This window comes from Furipterus horrens, unplaced genomic scaffold (genome assembly GCF_987537825.1).
Source record: "Furipterus horrens unplaced genomic scaffold, mFurHor1.1.pri manual_scaffold_1, whole genome shotgun sequence".
Classification (NCBI taxonomy): Eukaryota; Metazoa; Chordata; class Mammalia; order Chiroptera; family Furipteridae; genus Furipterus; species Furipterus horrens.
In genome coordinates, this window is record NW_028327171.1 from 48388295 (window position 1) to 48409765 (window position 21471).

General features: G+C 42.0%; 1 long non-coding RNA gene across 2 annotated transcripts; it reads left to right on the top strand.

The window, feature by feature from the left end:
- The first annotated feature begins 253 nt into the window (after positions 1-253).
- LOC150021062 (uncharacterized) lies at positions 254-20436 on the top strand. Of its 2 annotated transcripts, none has more exons than XR_016511831.1 (3): positions 254-426; positions 2471-2524; positions 20370-20436. It is a non-coding gene; the product is annotated as an uncharacterized LOC150021062 (long non-coding RNA). The 2 variants fall into 2 exon arrangements; XR_016511828.1 differs by lacking the exon at positions 20370-20436 and adding an exon at positions 17530-17910.
- Positions 20437-21471: the final 1035 nt, after the last annotated feature.

The window sequence follows — 21471 nt, forward strand, 5'->3', positions numbered from 1 at the left end:
TGGCCTTGTGACAGTCACCTTCTCTCTGCCCTCTCCTAACCCCAGATGACAGAGGATGGAAGTCATTTTCCTCACACACCATCCCTGTCCCTCAGAAACCCCCACTTTAGGACTGAGATGCTCCCATTGCGGTCAGAGGTATTTTTAGCTATGCGCATGTGGCCCATGCTTGGCCAAGCCTCCCTGGATGTTAATCTTGGATTCCACAAATGCCAGGTCTTCTAATCCAGGAGGTACAGAAGCGACAGGGAAATCTGAGTGCAATGGAAAATGCAGCACATGGCCTTTTGAGGATTTTGTTCAATTGCCCTGTATGATTAAAAACAACAACAGTTAACACCTAAAGCTCAGAAAATGCTTCATCATTTACAGCGTACTTCCGCTGACATTGCCTCATTTGATCTTCCCAAGAGGCTCATGGGAAAGGTAAGGCAGAAAATATTCTTATTTCTATTTAATGGAAGGGCCAGGTGAGTTGGTAAAACGACGGAGCTAGTAAGTGTTAAACTTGGGTCTTCGGTTTCCAGGTTTAAACTCTGTGCCCTTTACCATACCCCCATGCAACCCCAACTTTTTGTTTCTTCCTCAAGCTTGGTTTTATTTTTTTTGGTTAAACATTGCAAGAATCAATATCTGCAGATCTTCATGTTAAAAGCCTGGGATTATAGATACTTTTAAGAAGTAGAAGACTATAGGCAAAGAAGAATGAGGCAGCACAGATTAGTCATGGTCATGGGAGAAAGCAGAGGACACACTCAAAAGAGAGTGACCAAAGAGATTAATTAAAGGGTAATTTACAAAGGCGTGGGCAGCGTTAAGAGAAACCAAGAGACAGTGATGCACCCTAAGGCTAACAACAACTGGGACCGGTCACCAGTCCTCGACCCGAAAGGGCAAAGGGAGAGATAGATACCAGATTTTAGTGTTTGTAAACTAGTACAGGGCTGATTGGAGCTATGTTCTTCGACAGAGGCATACAGCTATTGCCAACCTACTGCTAGCAAAGAAGGGACTAGAGGAAGAAACAGCCTCACTTCTCCATTCTCCCACCCTCCAATCACCGATTAGTGCTGGGCTAATTCAACCAGCGGGCAGGGAACCTACTGGTCTCCATTAAAATTAACCTCCTGGAGAGATGAGAAGAGAAGGAGGGAGAGTGAAGGGTCCAACAGAACAGCTAGCACATAGCTTCTGGTAGCTATGATAGCCAAGAAATTGGTGAACGGGGGCATGGCATTGAGTCTGAGGGGCTGAACTTTGAGGGGGAAGTGGGAGCCCTGTCCTCCCAGAGTGGAGTCACCCTGGAGCTCAGCTGCAGCACTCTGGGAGCCAATTTGGCCTTAGGTCTCGGGAGTGTACAAGACAAACCAGACCAAGGGCAACCCTACTAATCCCACAGGAAAGGTTGGCCATTCTGGGGTTTGGGTTTAAATCAGAGTTCTTCCATTTTACTGTGTGTGACCCTAAACAATTCATTTCATCTGAGTCTCTGTGTCTTTGTCTGTGAAATGAGTATAATAATAATCCCTGTACTTCCTGTCTCAGGACAGGCAGCACTTACACACAGGGGAGCCACATAAGAATGCCATGGATTCCGGACAGGTTGGGCCACCAAAATCTCATTTGCTGTCTATAAAACACAGCTCCTAATACCTATAGTTGAGGAAGGTGAAAGTCAAAGAAGACCTAGAATCATCTCATCAATCTTCTCATATAAAAAGAAGAAACCGAGGAAAAGGCCACGCAATTAGTGGCAGAGCTGGGGCCACGCAGGTCTTCTCTCACAGTCCCATGGTGACCCTCTTGCCTGCCTTTGCACATGACAGTCAAATGAGACAGAAGACAACCACCATTGTATTGGTGGTTGTTGTGATTTTAATTAATAAAAATTTTCTCCACACACCTACCACAGGGCTGAAAAGTCCCATCATTAACTATGACTTCAAGGGCATGGTAAAGTGTGAATATTTTACCAGCACAGAGTACATAAATATCCAAGAGCTCTCCAGCAAGTGTGTGTGTTCATCAGAGTAGCTGAGAATTATAAACAATAATATAAATGGAGTCACTTAAAAGTGGAGCTAGAGTTGCCAGTCCAGAGGGACTGCCTTGCACATCTTATGCCTCAGATCTTTGGAATGTTAATACAGGGCCTAAGCAACCTTGTGCCTTACAAAAGAATTGTTTGAAAAGATAACAAAAAAGCAGTCATGACTACTGGACTGATGACTATTGGACTGAAAATTTACATCATTGTTTAGTATCTGCACCAATAGAAACACCTCCCTTCTATTGATGTAATTGTTTCCCATTCCCTTCTCATAAATACCCATTCCTTTTTTCTCTTAATTGGAACATTATCTGGACTTCTGCCTGAATTAACAATTCCCAAGTAGCTATTGTTATTGATCTCAAGTAAATGCGCATTTACCCCTGAGTTTGAAAGGCTTTTTTGTTTTTATGTTAACAGGATAAATGTCACTTAGCAGAGGACAGGACCTTGAGGGCACAGAACACAGGACAGGTAAGATGTCATAGATAGTGGGTGGCAGAAAAGACCAAAGCTTGATATGCTCCCTGTGAAGAAAGAAAATCTTGGGCAAGAGCGAAACAGGTTGAGGGCTTAGTCTCAACCCCACATGGACTGAGGATGAATTGGATACAGGAGGGAAGGCAGCTGAAGGAGGCTGATGGGCTTGCCAAGGCCACCCTGAGAGCTGGCAGAATTGGGCTCTCTGCTCTCAAGGCCCTTCTTCAGCAGGTGGACCCTATGGGGCAGATTTCAGCAGACACTTCCATACATGGACTCCTCAATGAAAAGTTTGTTACAAGGGGATCACATGCCACACTGCAGCCTGAAATATGAAAGCAAAAACCTTAACTCTTAAAAGCTGGAGATCTCTAGCTTTCAGCCTGTCTGGACCACCTAACACTCCACTGAGCTAATTCTGTTCTGCTTCTCTTGTATTTCCCATTATTTCAACTGCTTTTTTGCTCCAACAGTTTCAATTGTTTCTCTATATATTTGTTCAACAAATGTTCACTGAGCACCAACTACATGTTGGGCACAGTGCTTATCACTAGGAATAGAGAGGTGACTTGCCAGAGGAGTTGGTGGTAGCAAAGATGAACTGAATCCAGAGCCCAATGTTGAGCAAAGCCATTGAATGCATCTGGAAGGGCCATCTTCAACACAAATATCCTAAATAGAATTGTATGTAGTACATCCAGAGAGCCCATCACTCTCTATATAAAGACATGGATGGTACAATGTGGTATCGCAGAACATTGGAGGTAGTTAGTCAATGTGGGAACCATCCCAGCTCTACTGCTTAGTGTATGATCTTGGGAAAGTTTCTTTCACCTCTCTGAGCCTCCTTTGCCTCTTCTGGGTAACAGTGATAATTATAGTGCCTCCCCCTTGGTACCAGTAAAAGAATAAGATAGGGTCATACATGTCAAGCTTTGAGAACAGTTTCCAGCATGCCAAGTACTTAACAAATAATCATGCTATTATAGGTAAACTGAGGCCAAAGTGGGATGTGATTTATCTACTGTTTCTTACATAGTTGGCAGATCCAGGGTGGGAACTCAGATGGCCCAATACCATGCCAATGTGCTTTCCATTCAACCAACTGCCTCATCACTGGGGAATCCACAATGTGAATTTAGCCATATCCCCTTTGCATGTTTAAACAAACTAGGAAATTTGAGATTGTATTCCCATACAGAGCCTTTCTCATTTGGGCCACTAGAAAGGTTAAATTTCTTCCACTTAAGTAACCCCATTGCCAACAACTAATCATCTTCCTCACCCTCCTCTCTAAGGAAACTGAAGCCTCTGGCCTACCTCCATGCCCACTACGCAAGGCCAAGTATTTCCTCCTGTCCTTATCTTGCTGAATCACTGAACCCTTGCAACCCAAATCTTTACAGTTAACTTCCTCATCTCATTTATTTACTTGGATTGAGCACTATTTTCACAATCTCATTTTCTAGAGGTTTGCAAACAGGTGCAAAATCTGTGGGTCCTTAATGTGAAGATATGGGGCTCCACAATGGGTCAGCACACCCACCCAATTCACAGCTGGGGTGGTGGCAAGCCAATGCCAGAGATCAGTGAAATTAACAGACACCAGGTATTTGTGTCACATCAGAGCATATTTAACAGCCCACTGATTACTCACAGCCTAAGCCCTACCCACTTACTGATTCCACTGAATCACAAAGTATTAGAGCTTGGTGCAACTTTAGAAATGATTTGCTCTGACACCCCCCCCTTTTTTTATTTTGTACGAAGACTCTATTCTAGAATTTTAGAATAAAGAGTAGCAAAGTGTAAGGGTTCAGAGTTTGGCCCATTAGTCAAACTGCCTGGGCTCAATCCTGGTTCTACCAATCACTATGAGCCTTGTCCAACCTACTTTAAGTCACTGTGCCTCAGTCTCCTCATCAGTAAAATAGGGTAAATATATTTATAAAGATTGTTCTGAGAATTGAAAATTAATGCCTTATAAAGTGCTTAGAATAGAACAGTACCTGGGATATAACAAGCACTGTGTGTTTAAAATAAACAAACCAAGACAGGAGATGGTGTGAATCATGTATATTCTCAACAATCATGGATTGGATTAAATGGTCTCTAGGGTTTTGTTTTGTTTTGTTTTTTTTCCCCACTATCATGGTGATAGCATTTCTTGCTGGGAAATTTAGGTCTGGAAATGCTACCCTGCGCTGTCCTCTAAGACGTCAAAACAGGTCTTTGGAAGGAACCGGAAGACCTTGAGCACAGTGGCTATACTTACCTGAGGCAAAAACTTCTGCAACCCTCATTTATGCCTTGGTCTTAGTCAAAGCCATTGTAGGCGACCCCCCTGGAGCTTGGAAATAGAGAGGGTGCCCACTGGCAGTGTCCTCGGGGCTCCTGTCAGACTTCCTGCTGAGGAGTCCTCCAGCAGTCCTGCATTCACACTCCCTCTCTGTCTCTCTCTGACCCACCACCTGCATGATCTCCTGAAGGTGGCTGAGGACTCAGAGAATCATGCCTTTGGTTCCACCCAGATATTTTCCTTCAGACCCTGATTCCATTAAAAGAACTCTGATTCATTTGGTTCTGCTGCTTTGGGAAGAAGAGAGTGATGGAAAAAGAGTACAAATTGGATGTGTACAAAGAGTTGTAATTTAAAAAATGCACTGCTTGCTGAAGATGAGGAAAGTGCCAGCCACCTCACAGGAGAGCAAGGATGGGCAGGTGTTCAGATTCAGGTTGCTCCTCTCTGTCCCTCTGCCATTGTAACTCAAGCCCTCATCACTCTCATCTTCTACTCCAGTCTCTCAGCTCCCCCACCCCTTTGCCTTTGATACTTCATGAAGTCCATGTGCACTTGCTGCTAAATTACCACTCCAAGAACCAGCTTCTCATCATGCCATTGTCCTGCTCCAACACTCCCAGTCTCCCTACAGCCTCCATGACAAAGTCAAACTCCTCACTGGCCCTCAAGTTGCACTAGTCTTATTGCCCATGCTCCCCTACTCAATCAAAATTGTGTTCTGTTTTTCCACTCCAAAGTGTCATTTTTTTGTCTTCCATTAGGAATACCTCACCTCCATGGAAACCATGGGCTCTAATCATTTACTAGCTGGGTGGCCTTGGGAAAGTTACTTACCTTCTCTGAGCTTCATATTCCTCAACTAATGATGCTATCTAAGAAGGAAGGACTTTACTAAAGAGAAACTAAGATAAACAAGGACTTAGCACAGTATCGTGAACACAGTAAGAGCTCAATAAAAGACAGCTATAATAATAACCATAATAATGATGTTAATGTTTATGATTGTTCTATCTCAAGCCATCCCTTCCACACAGCTCTCTCTCTCCTTCTTTTGAAGTCTCCCTGTGCTTATGGCCACTCCCATATTCTACATGTCATTATAGAGTTTTTCCACTTATCTTGGTCTTCCTCTCTGGAAGCAGGGACTCTGACTCGTCTACTGCTGGCTCGCTTGTCTCATCTAAAAATGGATCCTGGCATTTAGTAGGTTCTCAATAAATATTTCTTTCATTTGGGCCAGAGAAAGTAGGTGGTTATCCTGAGCTACTTGGGAGTAATGGGTTTCTTTTCAGAAATGAGGTATAACTGCTCACTGTAAACTCTGTCTGCATGGACACACAGCACAGCCTGGGCAACCAGAGGGACCAGCTGGTCAGCTCTATGAACTTTATCTTCATACCCCAACACTCTACTTTTCAAAGTCTGAACCAGGGCTATTCTTAGTCACAGAAAAACAGGGTGGGGAGAGGAGAAATGATTCTGAGAAACTGCTGCATTTATCCCAATTGCTGAGAATCTGCTTGGGAAATAGGAAAAGGGAAGAAAAAAAATCCTCTTTTATGGGACTTGGAGAAGAAAAATAGGAGTGGGAGTGGAACGATCTGGGACTTATTCTCTCCCAGACTCAGAGGGAAGATACTGCCCTTTATATGGAATTGATTAGGGACATTCTACTCCCAGTTACATGGAACTCCACAGCTAGATGAAGGTGAACTCAGAGGGGTCCCAGCTTTCTGATTTATCTGAACCACAAGACTTGGTTGGCAGGCGCACAGTTGTCCCTGTCCCAAGCTGACCTCATTTGAAATTCCCCATGTTGCTGTCATGGCCAGAGCTAAAGCCTAGTCACAGGATCCAGACGCTCTAGGTTGTAGGTCAGTTTACTCACAGTAGCTGTCCTCTCTGAATTCCAACCTGAAAAGACAAACTGGCCTGTCCCAAGCCTCCCAGGAGTCTAGATATGAAGGGAGGCCCAGGGATCATGCAGTCTAGTCTAACCTGGCCCCCAGAGGGAGCGTCACACGACTAGGCAGTGATAAAGCCAGGCCTGGCCCTCAGTCCAGTACACTGTCCGTGGCCCCCAAATGCCCCTACTGGCTATTTAATCCAAGGACATAACCATGAAGAAAGGAGGAGGTTGTGAAATGCTTCTACTAGAAGCCCAGAGTTGGCTGCAAGCCCAGATGGTTCTCTCCCAACCCTTCCAACCTAGTATCAGTTCAGCAATTTTCACTCTACTCATTTGGATTAACCCTTCTTGTCCAAGATGCCATGGCCTGCCTTCCAGTGAGCAGCCACTGAGAATAGCTGAGCTGACTTCTGCTTGCACCTTCCTGACACCTCCACTGGCAAGACCTTGCCATTGAGCAATCACCTTGTGCAAACTGACTCTTCCTTGCCTTTCACAATTACTCAGCAACTCTGCAAAACAGTATCCCAACTGTTTATTTTTATTTCAAGCTTGAAATTGAAAAGCTAGCTTTGTGGTTTTTTTTTTTTTTTTTTTTTTTCCTTTCCCTTGAGGAACTTACTAGGCACCTGAGGGATTTCTTTGACTCCTGACAACCATCTTGACATGTCTCCATCTTCTGTTAGCCCCTAGTCTGTTCCAGGTGACACAGCAGGTGCCAGGGAGAACCAAGATATCTCCCAAGAGGGAAGATGCCCCCAAATGGAGACTTACCATTCACTCAATCTTCCCCTCCCCCAACCCTTCATCCTCAGGGTCACCAAACCAACACATGCTTCCATGGAATCCTGCCAGTCTGGGTCATTATCTCCCATGTTTGCTCTGCAGTTTTATAGTTTACAAAGCATTTTAACCTCACTGCATGTGATGTCCAAGACCCCCCTGAAGGATAGGCAGAGCAGGTGTTCACATTAAAGAGGAGATAATTATATGTATTTATGCATATATCTGGGACTGATCTGACCAAGTTTGTGTAGTTAGAAAGGAGAGTCAACCTCTGACTCCAAGTCCAGTGTTTCTTGTGATCTTCCTTCTCCCAGCTCTTTTCCTTATTATCCATCTTGCATACCCAGCTAAAGAGAAATTTATAGAATATTCTTCTTTTTCGATTATTCACATTTACAAAGTTTCAGAGACTCCTATATGCCTGCAGGATAAGATTCCAATGATTCAGCTGGGCTTTGAAGAACCTCTTCAGTGTGACTCCAAAGTGTCTCCCCAGAATTATTTCCATGGCTTCAGCTAGGTTGGTCTGTGTGAATTTCCTACAATATTCTATGCACTTTTTAAACCTTTGTACCTTTATCCTGTTGCTTCTTTAGACCTCCCCATGCTTCAACCCTGATTTACCCTTCAAGATGTTGCTTCATTGAAGGCTACCTCCTGCTAGAAGTCTCCCCTAGACACCCTCAGTCCACAGTGAACTCTGTCCTGTGAAATTCCACAGCCTGTATTAACCACATTACCTCTGGGCCTAGAAAGAAACCTGCATCAGTAGGAATTGAAGGTAGATTCTACCTGCCATTTTTCATCTTGGCCCAGGGCTGGGCTTTGCATGTTGGAAAAAGATCATCACTTGCATCTATTGGTATTTCTCTACGATATCAGGTTCAAGAAGAGTGTGGGGTATGATTTGACTTCTCATGACCAACCAAGGAACAGTCAAAAATGTTGGATCAAAAATACTAAACTATTAAATGTGCCCTCCTTTGTCAAAGGAGGAGAAGAATGGGGAGGAGGAGGAGGGAGTGGAAAGGGATGACTCCAGTTCAAATCAAAGGGGCCTGGTTCGCATCTCAGGTTCCTATAATGAACATGCAGCACTGAGAGTAGAGTGCCAGCATTCTGGGTCTCTAGAGTACCCTCAGTTTCCTCAACTGGCAAATGTGAGTGATTGCCCCTTCCCAGACTACCTCACTGGATAATGGATGTAATTGTGCTTTGTTAGTGTAAATGCTGGATTTAAATGAGGGATAGTTAATTTCCAAAGACCAGGCTACTCCCTTCTTTCTACTCCTGCCTAGTGTCTTTCCTCTACTAAAGTCCATGAGACCCCTTGGACCCATAGAGGAGTGAATGCTCCCTTTTGTACTTACGCTGTTGACTGGTGGCCCTCTGATGCTGAAAGGGCCCATGGTTCTCGAGCTATTATTAGGGATGGTTACATTGGCTATAAACAGTCAGCAAGGCCATCACTAGCCTTTTGGTTTCCTATTTCAGGAACCAGTTTCAAAATAAAACTTTTCTTTTAAAGAGAGTGAAGTTCTGAAGTTCTTCACAACACACTGAGAGGAAAGAGAATTGCACTTTGCAAGACCAGGGAATTTGTCATCCATGAGTTTGCTAAGCCCCAGCCCTTAACCCTGGAATATTGGTTCCAAACTGTTACTTGAGCCTTGAAGTGCAGCCAGGTTGGGTGGACTTCCGAGTGCCTCCACTGCTGGCTTATCTGATTCTTAATGCCCTTAATGCCCTGCCCTGAGATAAATGTCCATGAATCCAAATGGGCAGAGTCTCAGGGAACAGCAAGGGAGTTGGGGAGGGAGGACTTTGGGGCTGAGGACTCCAGGGTTCTTGTTGCTGAATCCAATTCTGCCCCTGAGCTACCCATAAAAATGTCTACCTTCCATGTTTTCATCTGAAATACCCTTGAGTCCCAAGCTCCCAAAGCCTGGCAGCCTGCAGAGAACCATCGCACTAACACTCCCCAATATGCATTTGCAACCTCGCTTCATTTACCACCCCCACCTTCTAAAGCAGACAAGATATTTTAAAACCCTTGTTTTGATCTTCTTTGCATATCAATTACACTATTTCTGAGCAAGTTTATTTTTATTTTTTTTTCCGGTGGTGAGCCCGTTGCTTTGAGCCTTCTGCTTGCACGTTTCCACTTCCTCTCACTTTCCTGAGCACTGCTGTGGCCTTCAGGCATGTGGCTCAGGCCAGGCTGGATGGTTCTCATGCGTCTGTGGCCTTTGATAGAGCCAGGGGAGGTAGGTTCTCCTACCACTGAGGTTCCATTGCTTCTGACATCTGAAGAGGCAAGATGAAATTTCAGTTATGTTTTCTCTGCAGCATCTCCCAAAGAAGTAGTTCTGACTACCAGTTGGGGGTCGAGGGGAGAGGGAGGCCCTGGACTAGGCATGAGAAAGACCAGAGTTTTGTTTCCAACTTGGAAACTGACCTTGAGAAGACCCTCTACACTCTTTGGGTTGGACTTAAAATTTCTAAAGTCCCTTCAGACTTTAACTTTCTAGGATTCTAACCAACATAGGAACAGTGCTGTATAACAAGATAACTTCTCTATTGAGGATCAGCTTAGGGTCAGTTACTGAGATGAACATGTTGGAGATCTAGGGATGACTGAGATATCCCACTGGCAAGGAATGATGATTGAGATTTGTGGGATAAAGCATCCCCTCAGGGTAGAATTGTGAAATGTGTGTGGTATGACTTGTGAAAAGTCCCAGCTAAACCTTGCTAGTGAGTCATAACATATGTCTAAGCCCACATGCTTCCCAACATTTTTCATATCATGGCATACTTAGAAAGTGATTTTATTTGTATGGCATACTGGGCAAATGAACAAGGCTGCTCTAGTTTTGTGGCAACAACCTATTAATTCTGGCTGTGCTAGGTCCTTTGTGGCCTCCAAGGGCCTGCTGGGGTCCAGGTTTAGGAAGTTTTGGTTGGAATGATTAAGACAACTTCTTGTTTAACCAGAAAAACAGTGGTGTTCTGGCCTATTTAAAACACACACACACACACACACACACACACACAACATTTTAGAAAGGGCAGGACAGGTAAAAATGTGGGTACTGAAACCAGAACAAAGATATTTAGATAGAGAATCCACCATTTGCCCAACTCTATGTCCTCAGGAAACATTAAAGCTCAGTTTCTTCTGTCTTGAAAATGGAAACAATATTTTCAACCTCCATAGATCTAAATAGGATAATATACCTCGGCACATTCTAAGAACTCAGTAAATGTTATCTATTATTATTACGGCTAGTGTGAGACAGGAAATTAAAGGTCATCTGGTCCAATACTCTCATTTGAGAGAAGAGAAAACTTTGACTTGATCAGACTCACACAGCTACTTAGTAACTGCGCTGGGACTAGAATACAAGTCCTCTAGTTTCAGTCTTGTGCTTTTATATAATAAAGGGAATAATGCATCATTCTCTATATATTTTTAAAAATCCAAATCCTCAGTATTTAGGATAGGTCATTCTTCTCTGATCAATTTTGAAGTGGTTTACCAGTTATCCTGTCTCAAGCATGGGCATAAGTGAGATGACATTCTGAAGGTTTCCCTCATATTCTAAGCAGGTAGCCAAGGGCCAACTTCCTTGGCTTCAGAAGGTAGAGAGGAATGGGCACAGTGCCTACACATCCGGCACCCCAGGTGCCAAAGGTACCATATCAACCCAGAAGTCCAGTTTTACATGTGAACATATTGAATCTCTGGTTCATTCAGAGCCACACTTCATGCTCAACAGCAGAATGAGAACTAGAACTTGAATCTCAGACTCGCTAATGGTGTTCTTTCCAGAGCTCAAAAAGAGACATAAGATTTATGTCTGCACACACTGACCATGTCACACAGCCTGTAAACATGCTGACTTGCCCTACAAGGTCAGTCACTCATTTAAATGTGTTTTCTGGACTTCTGGCTAAGGTGGAGGCACAGGTAGATATACTGCATCTTCCTTCACAAATAAAAAAGAATAAATCTACTTCAAAAACAATAAAAATCAATCAAAAGTTCCAGAAAATCAGACTGAAGGGAACTCCAACTGAGAAATAAAGCAGAAATATTCATCCAGACAGGTAGGAGGGGTGGAGCTGGGATGGAGCTCCAGGGCAGTAACACTGGAGACGGTGATGGCGGAACAGGGGTGGCAACACCCATGGCAGCACCAGTAGCAGCGACACCCACACCAGCAGCAGTGTCAGCACAGTGGCTGGGGCCAGCTGGTGGGAAATGCAGTCACACATTTAAAAAGTCAGAAAGGAAACCTGAGGAACTATCACAGCCCTGAACCAGACAGGTAGGCTCACAGTTCCATCACTGGGGGAAAATAAAGACACATTGCTTCTGACTGAGAAAACCGGTGGGGGTTGGGGTAGCAGAAGGAGCTGCCAGTCCCTCGGCAGAGTCTGTATGTTTAGTGGAAAAGAAATGATTGCTGAACAGGTGGCATTGTTGTTTCTCAGACCCCTCCTCCATATACAGAGTCACAACGTGGGGAAACAGGTCACCACCACACTGATGAATACCTAAGGCTCCACGCCTTACAATGTAACAGATGCGACAGCCCTACCCAAGATGCAGAGGCAAACACAGGAGGCTGCCAAGTTGAGGAGACAGAAGTATGGCTCAAAGGAGAGAGAAGATCAAGGTTCCAGTGGGAGAACTAAGCGATGAGGAGATAGCCAACCTAACAGATGCACAGTTCAAAATGCTGGTGATAAGGATGCTCACAGACTTGACAGACAAAATTAAGTACAATAGGGAAGAAATGAAGGCTATATTAAGTGAAATGAAGGAAAATCCACACAAAACCAGGGGTGAAGGGAAGGAAACCAGGGTTCAAATCAATGATTTGGAACATAAGGAAGAAATATGTAGTCAGCCAATACAGAAGGAAGAAATAAGAATTGAAAAAAAAAAAAAAAAAAAAGGAGGAGAGGCTTAGGAACCTCTGGGACAATATTAAATGTGCCAACATCCAAATCATAAGGGTGCCAGAAGGAGAAGAGGAAGAGCAAGAAATTGAAAGCTTATGTGAAAAAATAATGAAGAAAAACTTCCCAAATTTGGTGAAGGAAATAGACATACAATTCCAGGAAGTACACAGAGTCCCAAACAAGCTAGACCCAAAGAGGACCACACCAAGACACCTCATAATTAAAATAGCAAAGGTTAAATATAAAGAGAGAATCCTAAAAGCATCTATAAAAAAGCAGAGAGTTACCTACAAAAAGGTGTCTATTAGATTATCAGCAGGTTTCTCAAAATAAACTTTGTGGGCAAGAAGGGATTGGCAAGAAGTATTCAAGGAGATGAAAAGTAAGGACCTACAATCAAGATTATTCTACCCAGCAAAGCTGTCATTTAGAATGGAAGGGCAGAAGGTAAAGCTAAAGGAGTTCATCATCACCAAGCCATTATTATATGAAATGTTAAAGGAACTTATTTAAGGAAAATGAAGATCAAGATTATGAACATTGAAATGACAACAAACTTACAACTATCAACAACAGAATCTAAAACATAAAAAACAAAAAGCTAAGCAAACAACCAGAATAGGAACAGAATCATAGAGGTGGAAATTCAATTGGAGGGTTATCAACTGGGAGGGGGAAGGGGAAAAAAGGGGGAAATGGTGTAGGGACTAAGAAGCATAACTGGTAGGCTCAAAATAGACAGGGGTATGTTAAGAATAGTATAGGAAAGGGTAAAGCCAAAGAACTTATATGCATGACCATAGACGTGAATTAAGGGGGTTGGGAATGCTGGAGGGTAAGGGGGTAAATGGCAGTGGGGAGCAAAGCTAAAAGAAATTGGGACAACTGTAATAGCATAATCAATTTTTTAAAAATGTATTTTCTTCATACTTTTTCCTACCAGCCACAAAGGATAAGGCAACTTATTGGAAATACAGTAATGAATAACAAAATGTTCATAAAAATAAACTCTAATATCTTAGAGGCAGATTATAGGGTATTCAGGTCCATGCTGTCCAATGTAGTAGTCACTAAGCTTAAATTTCATTAATTATAATTAAATATAATAAAAAATTGAGTTTTTCAGGTTTACTAGCCACATTTTAAGTGCTCAGTAGCCACACGTGGCTAGTGGCTACTGATGGATACTGCAGATATAGAATATTTTTATGATTGTAGAAATTTCTGTTAGACAAGCTGTCTAGATAGGTAACTATAGTCCCACATATTTTCTGTAATTCAGCTAAAATATTGGCTCTGAGCTTTGTGTTAGTAAAGCAAAAATTTTTAAAAGAGACAAAAGTAAAGAAAACGCCAGAGCAAAGTCAATTGTGTCATTACCAGTTCTTCAAAGGAAGCAAAGCTTTTTTAGCACTTAAACTTAAAAGGATTTCTTATTTGAGCCATGGCTAGTGTGGCTCAGTGGATTGAGCACTGGCCTGTGAACCAAAGAGTTACTGGTTTGATTCCCAGTCAGAGCATGTGCCTGCATTGTGGGCCAGGTCCCCAGTTACATGCAAGAGGCAACCACACATTGATGTTTTTCTTCCTCTCTTCCTCTCTCGCCTAAAATAAATAACTTAATAATCTTAGAAAAAAGAGTTATATCTTTATTTAAAAAAAAGTTTCTCATTTGGGGCTTTTAGAATAACATGGCAAATAATGTCCTCAGAAACCACAAGAAACAGTGTAGTCACAAATTTCAATGTCAATTTTTATATTGATTCACTGTAAAAGTCAAAGGTATAATTCACCAAAATTAACCCAAAGAAAAACACTTGTCTGAGCAGGGTAGGGTGGAAGTACAATACTTATTTACTTAATCCTAAAGAAGAATACCTCAGCAACATTGGCCATGTGGATTTGTTCTAAGGGAGTGATGTTGTTCTGAGGCCTGAATGACAAGATGAAACAGCCATTGGACATCTGAAAGAAGAACATCCAAACAGAAGGAAAAGCGAGTGCAATGTTCCTCAGATTGGAAAATATTGGCAAGTTTGAGAGAGAAAAAGACCAGTAAACTTTGTGGATGAGGCTGAGAGTAGAGGGAGATGATGCTGGACAGGCAGTCAGGTGCCAGGCCCTGTAGAGTTTTACAGTTCATAGTAAGAAGGTTTAGCAGAGAGGTGACATTATAATTTATGATTTAGAAGCATCATTCTGGTTACTGCATGAAAAGCTGATATGGGGGCAAAAGTCTGGACAGAAAGAACATGATAGTTATAATAAGATGCTCAGCAGTGGAGATGATGAAAAATAGTCTAAATTAACATATAGTCAAACATATGGTTTGAAGAAAATGAAAAATAAAACAGAACGATTCAGTTATTTACTATGAAGAGATAGCTATAAGGCTCAATACCACTCATTGGGATAGGAAAGACTTGGAGAGGAGGAATTGGGGGTAAGATAGGGGTAAATCAATTGTTTGGTTTGGGTCAAAGTTTTTGTGAAATGCCTATTAGATATTTCAGACTTAATTAGAGTTATCAACTCAGAAGCTCAAACGAGGTCAGATGGAGGTAGAGATTTGGGGTTATCTGCATATAGATAATACATTAAAGCCATGGAGCTCAATGAATTCATCTAGGAATAGTGTAAAAAGAATAAAGACAAGAATCTCCAAAATCTGATATAAAGGAGAAAGAGTCATACAAGGAGATAGGAAGGCAAGAGCAAACCAGTGAGTGTGGAATCAGAGAAGGCTAGAGAAGAAAACATTTAAAAAAGTAGGAAGGATCAACCATATTGAATTCTACTGAACATCCCATTAAGTTGAGTACATCTTGGCTTTGGAAGCATGTAGATTGTTACTGACCTTGTAAAGGGCTGTCTAAGTGGAGTGATGATAGGACCCAAAGAAAAGTGGAACAGAGCTGAGGGAGCAGAGCAGATGGGAGCAGAGTTGACGGGAGCTGATGGAGGGGAAGATGGAAATGTACGTTTTACTTTGGCAGAACTTTATGAAGGCAACAAAGAAAGGGAAAGCAGCTGGAGGGACATGTAGGATCAATGGAGAGTTGTTTTTTGCTGGTTGTTATAAAGGCATATTTGGATGCTGAGATGATCATGACATTTCACCAGGATTGGGGTTTTCCCCAATGAAGGGGAAAGCAAGGGAATTGAAGGTGTTGGAAAAAGAGTGGCTATGGTACAGAGCAGATAGAGTTAGAGTCAGAACAAGGGTTAAGGCTAGTCAGCAACACCTCAGAGACTCCACATATCTCTAAGCTGTCCACCTGGATCATCAGTATACCAAGACTCTTTTCCTTCCTCTATAAAAGGAACTTACTAATGACTTCTCCTAGGTTTTGCTACCTACAGACTTCACCCTTCAGGTTATGCAACCAATTAGAAACTATCAGGCATCAAAATGGGTGGGAGAGTCACTCTTGAGTGCAGATGGAGACATTTTTTTCCTAGTAACAAACACTGCAGCCAAGTCACACCGTGTTGCTTAGACCCAGGAGGCAGTGTGGCTGGCAGGGAAACACCCCAGACTGCAGAGAGAAGTCATGGGTTTTGGTCAGTGCCTGTTGCACTTACCAGCTAAGAAAGTTCCCTCACACCCTGAGCTTCTGTTTCTTTTCATTATAACTCTAGCCCTGCCTAAGTGACAGCTTGTTACATAGATCTGATGAGACGGTGATTGTAAAACCAGCTCAAGTGTAAGGAATTGTGGAGATGTGAATAATTACCTTGTTATTATGACTCTGTAGGTTGGTCTGCAGATATAGATCACCAGGGATGATAAAAAATTTGCCTGAAAATTGGAAACTGATGAAAAGCTTAAAATGAAAAGCAAGTGCATTTCGAAACGGAAGTGATGGGAAACAACTTTCTCCTTTTTGTGCAACATCCCAGGAATTCGTGGCCCTCACAGCTCAGGATATTGCTGCACTTGGCAACCCAGTGTGTTTTGAACAGCACAAGACTAATCTCTGAGTCACCCTATAATCCTGAGTTGGTGACTTCACCTTTCAATACCTCAGTCATCTTCTCTGTAAAGTGGGAAGGATTGTACCGCCTCCTACTCAACTAACAGAGGCATCAGGAAGATTAGATTTTTTTTTAAGGGAAAAAATAACTTTGGTACTTTGAGAAGAGGTTGGTATAAATGTGAAATGTCACTATTATTAAGTGTGAGGCAATCGTTCCCACCCCCACCATGTCCCAGGGCTACAATATGAAGTGTGTGACAGGCTATTTATAAATTCTCATTTCTGGTAGCATATGGTCCTGCACAGTGCCAGAAAGAGAAAACTGACCTGCTTCTATTTGTTTGCTTGTTTGTTTTGTTCTGATGGAGTATTTTCGATGTTCTGTTAAAGATTTTCTTTTCGACCCTAAACTTTTAGAGTGCCAATGTTTTTCTGCAACACAGCCTGAAACAGACCATAGCAATATAATTTGCGTAGGCAATGATACAAGACCATCCTAGGGCAATGGCGTGTTTGTATAAATCTCCTGGATTCTGAATTAATTAAGAAGTTTCAGGGCTTCCCTGGTTGTTTATTATTATTATCATTATTATTATTATTATTATTAGCTTTTAAAATTAATATCATCCACTACTGACTGATGAAATGAAGTGCTTAAAATTTAGACTGAAGACTTTTCCTGATCCAAATATGCAGGACATCCATTATAAATCTTATTTTTGCTGCCCCTCCAGCTGACCTGACTTCACCTACTCTGCCTGATTATTTGGCAAGACTGTTCTGAATCTAGTCAAACTTCCCATGCACTGGATTTGATTTCTGACACCAAATCCCTGAAAAGATATCCAGCTGATCTGTTCGAAAAGAAAGAGATGAAAACATCTATTTCATGGGTTAATGGGAATTGACTTTTGTCCAAGGGGTTGGGGGGATCCCTGGTTGAAGTAAAGAAGTATAAAGATTCCCACAGTCTTTTCTTTTCTTTCTCTTTTTTCCTTCTTTTCTCCCCCCCCCCTTCTTTTCTTTTCCTTTCCTTTTTTTCTACAAGGTCCAGAATTGAACTCTCTTGTCTTTGGGTCAAGTGATAAAAATAGAAGTGATGAGATTTTTTTTCATTTTACTTAATGTAAAGGAGGATAATTTATAAATGAAGGTGTTAAGAAAAACTCAGGAAAACAAGAATGCATCTTTAATTAAATGGCCGCATAAAGAAGATGTGAGAGGACTTTCACATACTCTATGACTTTGGGGGAAAATTTAAAAATTCACAAAAACTCAGAATAAAAATTTGTGATGCCACCAACATATGTAACCAAGGGAAAAATCTTTAGGTGGTAATGAACTGCCATCACTAGAGAGATACAAGAAGAGGATGGATGAGCACTTGCTGGAAATATTGGAGCAGAAATTCTGAAATTGGCCACGCATGTGCCAGGTATTCTTTATGGTTTTGTCTAACTCTGAAAACCTCTCATTTTATGGGTCAGCCAGCAACTTGAATTCTTTTTATTTTTTATTTAATTATTTGTTTTTATTTATTTTATTTATTTATTTATTTATTTATTTATTCATTTATTTATTTATTCATTTATTTATTTATTTTTAGAGAGAGGGGAAAGGAGAAAGAGGGAGAGAAACATCACTGTGTGGTTGGCTCTCATTCGTGCCCCCAACTGGGGACCTGGCGTGCAACCTAGTCATGTGCCCTGACTGGGAATCGAACCAGCGACACTTGGCTCGCAGGCCGACGCTCAATCCACTGAGCCACAGCAGCCAGGGCTAACTTGAATTCTTTTTTGATTAAAAAATAGACACTGTGAGATCAACTTGGATTTTCAAGAATCCTCCAATGTCCATAGAAAGATGATCCCTACTTTTTGTCTCTTCTTGCCCAATTGAACTTAAATTCCAAACTTTAGACACCAAGAGTGGAGGAAAGGTTAATAAGACTTATATGCCCCCTACAAATAGGACTATCTTTCACATACGTGTATTTCTTTCCTTTACCATTTCCATTGGTTTGGTCCAGGACCACAGCGCCCCCAGCCCGGACTCCTTCTTGCAGCAGCCCTCTCTCCTCCTGTGTCTCCCGCAAGTCTATCCTGTTCACGACTCCTCCAAATCATTTCATTGTAACCTATCATTGGTCTAAAAACTGCTCGGACTTTCTTTTTCCTCTAAGTGTCCTCAAATCTTAAATCTGTAACTCTAGCTTGACTGGGAGTTCAAACTCCACGTAAATCGATCTACCATGAAAACCGTCCACCGGTTGCCTCAGTCGTGTCACACGCATAAAGACCTTCTCTATCTTCTCTGTCTACTTCATCACCAACTCAACCCTTATCTCCTCCAGGAGGCATTCCTAACTTCTCCAGCTGTTAACGATCTCCTCCTTGTCTATACTACTAGAAGTCTCCGTCTTTATCCATTTTTTAAGTAGTAAACACAGTCTTGAGCTGTTACATATCTCTTTCATTTGGGTGTATCCTGGTTTCCTAATACAGAGCTGTAAGTTCCTGGAGGGTAGAGACCAACTCTCACATTTCTTTTGTAACCCTCCTGGAGCCTAGCACACTGTTGGGCACAGAGTAGTAGCAACAATCCTTCACTCTCATGGCAGGCTTTAGAGTTTAAGCAGCACTTCATGTTTTATTCATTTGATGCTCACAGCAACCAAGTGAATTCCGCAAAGCAGACAATGAATAGTATCCTACAGGTTAGGAAACTGAGGTTCAGAAAGCTTGTTACACCTGCAAGAACAACAGGTTTTCTTGTCCAATGCTCTGCTTAAATAACTGTTAAATGAGTAAATCAACGAACAGATCTTGTAGTTTAAAATTTATGGGTAGCTAAAGGGAAGCGACCATGTATTTACCAACTGTACCATTCTGTTGGTGTAGGTTGACTTCCAAAACAGGCCAAAGAATCCACTTTGTGTGTGTGTGTGTGTGTGTTGTGTCTTTTTATCTAACATTATACCTTAAACATATTTCCATATAATTTAATACACATTTAAATCCCAATTTTGACTAACTGTGAGTTATAGGGATATACCACAGGTTGTTTAGCTAATGTCCTCTTTTTTATCTTTATTTTTTTAGTTTTTTGATTAGTTGTCCCATTTTTTCCCCATTGCTCTCCCCTACCCCACCCCCACAGTCAATCCCCACCCTGTTGTCCATGTCCATGGGTCATTTCTACTAGTTCCTTCACTAGACCCTTCCCCTTCTTTCCCTCTCTTCCCCACAAGAATCCATTTTTTATGAATGAACTCAAATTGAGAAACAAATGGTCCATGTCTCTTTAACTTTGGTCATGTTCTGCTAATGAGAAGAGATTCCAGTGAGAACCACAAGTTCTTTGGCATGTGTTTGTATGGGACAACCTCGTAGCCAGCCCACCTTGAGGTTTTCAGGACTCTGTGACCAAGGCAGAAAGAAGGGACAAGTCTGGAAGAGCCTTGGACACCAGACGGCACTCAGTGCTCATTACTTCTTTAACTACTAAACTCTCCCAGTCACATTTAAATAAATTTTAAAAGCCTTCAGAAATGTGTTCCTGTTTCTCCAAAATTACCTCTGAATCTTTTACTCTAAATTCTGAGAGCTTCTTTCACCTAAGTTCTTCCCCTCACCCCTCTTTTATTTGACAGCGAAAGCAGCTTTGGTGCTAATGCCCAGACCTTGCAGGTGTTTGATGACACGTGTTCTGGGATAAATTTTTTTTTATAAGTTCAGTCAAGTTAGCTAGCATAGCCCTTGAAGCATCATTACAATTAATCATAAAACTTTCCTTGAAAATCAGAAGCCCAAGATATTTATTCAACATGATCTATATTTTCTTTCTTTTTCTAAGTTCTCTGTGTTTTCTCCACACACTGTCATGGAGAGAGAAGAGAGGAGAAGTCAGGAGACAGATGCTTAAGTCCTCATTCTGACCCACGCTGCCTGTGGGACTCTGCATAAGTCACTTCTCAGTTCTCAGACTTTGGTTGCTCTTTTGTATAGGAAAAAATATATATCACCTTAATATTCTTTTCCCATAAAACTTACCATTAGCCCATGAAAAAGCATACTGTGTGGGTCTTCCCATGCATTAATGTTTGTACCCAAAAAAGTTTACACACATTAAGGCCAGTTAATCTTTGAAACACCCTTCTGAAAGAAAGGATTTGTTGCTGCCTCCATTTTACGAGTGAGGAAACTGAGGCTCTAATAGGTCGAACAATGTGTTAGTGTGTTTATGGGGAGCCAAGTTGCAAGTTAACCCAGGTCCCTTGCCTCCTGGTCTGGAACTTTCTCTGCTGCTGTGCTCTGAGACATTCTTTCACACTGACCCTCAGGGAGCTCTCCTTAGCCTCAAGCAGAGAGGTGAATAATTACCTACACCACAGGAATGAGGATTATGTCTTTGTTCTCTAAAGGACTGGTATAGAATCACAGGCTACCAGAGCAGCAAAGCTCCCCCCCTGCCCCTTCCCAATATCACCTAAGCCTTTTTCTTCAGCTGAGTACCTCTCTGGGACTCTGGGACTCTAAAATGAGTTGGTGGCAAAATCAGCACTTAAATTCTTTATTTCCCATCTTATATTTTTTCAAGAGACTTGGTATTGGAAACCAAAGTGAGTCAACAGATCAAGCACTAAATAGAAGACTAAGAGTTACGTTTTCAAGCCACTGAGTGATTCTGCTGGCCAAGATTGGACAGAGTTAACTTTTACCTCTCTTTCTCCAATGACTTCCATTAAGCAACCTCTCCAATGTCATACTGAGGGGCCAAGGCAGTCAGAAATGTGACTGCTCATGAGTCATTAAGTCTTGACCTTTGGCATGTTTTAAAAATGTGTTGTGAAATGTTTACAATCAATAATTCCATCGCAGGCAGTAGAAAAGCTAGGAGTTGTGCAAGAGAGGAAACTGGGCATTAACGCAGGCCATTCAGGAGGCTCCAAATTCCTGCTGAGGGCAGGACATGCAGCAGGACCCAAAGA